At 37.9% G+C, this 3,059-nt stretch overlaps 1 pseudogene; it reads right to left on the bottom strand.

The window, feature by feature from the left end:
- Nucleotides 1-951: 951 nt before the first annotated feature.
- On the bottom strand, nt 952-2,252 carry LOC100677124 (olfactory receptor 8B3-like; annotated as a pseudogene).
- Between the last annotated feature and the right edge of the window lie 807 nt (nt 2,253-3,059).

Here is a 3,059-nt window from a genome sequence, read left to right as displayed (position 1 = left end):
CCAACTCTATTTGCCCAATCAGCATCCTCTTCCCACCAAAAAGAACCATCAGAGTTTTCCTAAAGAAAAGAAAGAAACAAACAAAATGTACTACCTGCCCTGAGAGAAAGTTATGTTCTCCTCCTGGAATAAAACAAAATCAACATTCACTAAAACAGAAATGTTTTCTCATATTTTGTGCTCATTGAAATAAATAAATAAAATGAAGTAGAAACAAAGTAGATTTGAAATCAGTAGGCTAAGGCTTTACTTTTGGCTTTTTTCATTAAGAAGCTTTGTGACTGTAAGTAAATCATTAACCCCTCTGAGCTTAAGTTTCCCATCCATGCAATAATTATAGATACAGAATCAATTAGGTGTTAGTAATGGTGTAGGAAGGTATATAAGTAAACACTTTGCCAAAAGAAGGTTAGTGCATAGTGTTTATAGCTACCGAGTGAGATATACTTGAGAGTGTCCATGGAACATTTTATCTCTACGAAGTGGTGACATATGAAGGACACGTGTTGCTGCCCTGTGGAGGATGGAAAAACAGGAAAAGAATGATTATCTGACTCATGCATCCAGTGAAACATTACAACTTCTAAATAAGAGCCCTTCACTACAATGGTATAATGTCACACTAAAATTGCTTTATTGGATCATTCACAGATTTATAAATATTTTTCCAAGAGAAAAAAAACCTTTCAACTTTACACTAAAAATGCAGTGATAATAAATTCCTTCCTTAACGTTATTCTTATATATGAGGAAAAGTGAGATTAAGAAGGAATTATGCAAATGTTGAGTGAGTGAAAATTAATCCCCACCAAAAGCAGAAATAATATTAAATAAAAGACAAATACCACTCACCACGGTAAGAAAGAAAAAAAAAAAAAAAGAAGTAGGGTAAAAATAATGCCATCAAAAATACTAAAACTAAACCTGCAGAGCCTCCCTGTCCTCTAACTACTTGCACAGAGAGATTCTGTTTTTGATCAAAACCTTTCGCTAACCAGGGATTTCCTCAAGGAAAGTTTAATATCTCTATTTCTCAAGCTATAGATTAAGGGGTTCATCATGGGAACCACACTGGTGTAAAACACAGAAGAGATTTTTCCCTCACTCATAGACCCTACGGCAGATGGTTTGAGATACATGAATGCACCTGATCCAAAGAAAAGAGAAACAGTAATTATGTGGGAACTGCAGGTGCTAAACGCTTTAGACCCGCCCTCAGTGGGATTGATGCAGAGGATGCTAGAGAGAATGGAACCGTAAGAGATAAAAATGGTAAGACTGGGCAAAATAATGTTGATGCCTGCCACAATAAAATCCACAAGCTCATTGACATGAGTGGTGGCACAAGAGAGCTGGAGCAGAGGGAGAAGGCCACACAAGTAATGGTTGAGGGCGTTGGCATCACAGGTCAGTCTCATGCACTCAGTGGGAGCCATAGCACCAGAAAAGGCCATCAAACATAAACCAAAAATAAGGTTGAAACACACTTTAGGGGACATGGCAATGTTATACAAAATTGGATTACAGATGGACACATAGAGATCATAGGCCATCGATGTCAACACATAGCATTCAGAAATGACAAAAAAAAAAAAAAGAAAAAGTAGACCTGGGTCATGCACCCCTTGTAGGAGATATTATTCTTTGATTTGAAGTTCATTAGCATTTTTAGTGTAAACACAGAAGAATAACAGGTCTATGAAGGACAAGTTAAAGAGGAAAAAGTACATGGGGATGTGAAGGTGAGAAATAAGCCCAATTAGAGTTATCAAGCCCAAGTTTTCCAATACAGTGACCATATACATTACTAGAAACAGGGAGAACAAAGGGAATTGGAGATGCCATTGGTCTGTTAGTCCCATCAGAATGAATTCAGTCACAAAAGAACCATTCCCAGTAGCCATTTTTCTGTAGGATTACCTTTGGGGACAAGAGAAAGGAGTTGCATTAGATGGCAATCCAGAATTTCCCACAATATCTCCTCCCCCAAGACTGGGTTATATGCTGTGAATGTTTGAGACTAACCCAACCTGGGCCCATATAATCAGCCTTTACCACTTCCAAGATATACTGTGACATTCTCCTCCCATTTTTAGAGTCTTTATAAGCTAAAAATTCCAAAGATTACCTCCAACTTTGTCTACATACAGAATGTCAGTGTTGCCTTATGTAACATGACAGCAGGAAAAACCAAGGGATAAAGGAAAGAAAGATGGCCAGGACAGAATTGCCTCTCTCTTCTCCTTATTTCTTAACTAACTGAGCCCTCCCCTTACCAGTAAAATTGGAGGTGGAGGCTCTAGGATCATGGTGCTGGCTTCTGATGCAGATTAGGCCTTCCAAGATGGGAGCCATGAACATTGTTTCTATTTCAAAACTAAGGAACTAGAATCTAGGAGAGGTTCTGAAAATGTTCCACGTCACAGATTCTTTCATCTACATTTAGACTGCACATAATGGGTAAGAAAGGATAAATCATAGATCCCAGGACTTTCTTTCAAAACAAGAAGGACATTAATATGGAAGGAATTCAGGAACTCACTTCCTTAGAACAGAAAAATTGTGTGATTCTGTATCAATTTTTTTTTTTTTTACTCCTGTGTTCCTGGAAATGAAATTTCAAGCTCTGATGTTTTCCTTCCTCTGATTCTAACAGTATGCTGCCCAGGATTATTTTCTGAAATGTCCTGAAAATATTTTTGAGCAACAGATGATATTTTCTGATTGTAATATTGAGCATTCTCAAGCAACAGGGAAAAAAATCATTATTATTGTCACCATTTCCACTCGATGAAACACAGATGATTTCATGTGAGTTAAGTGATGTAGTGCACTTGATTATAAACAGGTTAGAAATGGCTCAGGCTCTTCCCCAGGGAAGAGATTCTGCAAGTAAAAGGGAAGTGAGTGGGTTGTATTTACACCCTGGACCATGATCTGTCTTTAGTTCCTGAGGGATCAGTGTTTAGTTTTCAACTCACTCAAGGGATTCAGCATCCCTCAGCACAGAGGCAAAAAGAAACTCCCCAAATCCCTATCATCTTCTCTCTGAAAGGAAA

This window comes from Loxodonta africana, chromosome 15, assembly GCF_030014295.1.
Source record: "Loxodonta africana isolate mLoxAfr1 chromosome 15, mLoxAfr1.hap2, whole genome shotgun sequence".
NCBI classification, from domain to species: Eukaryota; Metazoa; Chordata; class Mammalia; order Proboscidea; family Elephantidae; genus Loxodonta; species Loxodonta africana.
Note: the sequence above shows the minus strand (reverse complement) of the source record. Positions and strands in the feature narration are given on the sequence as shown.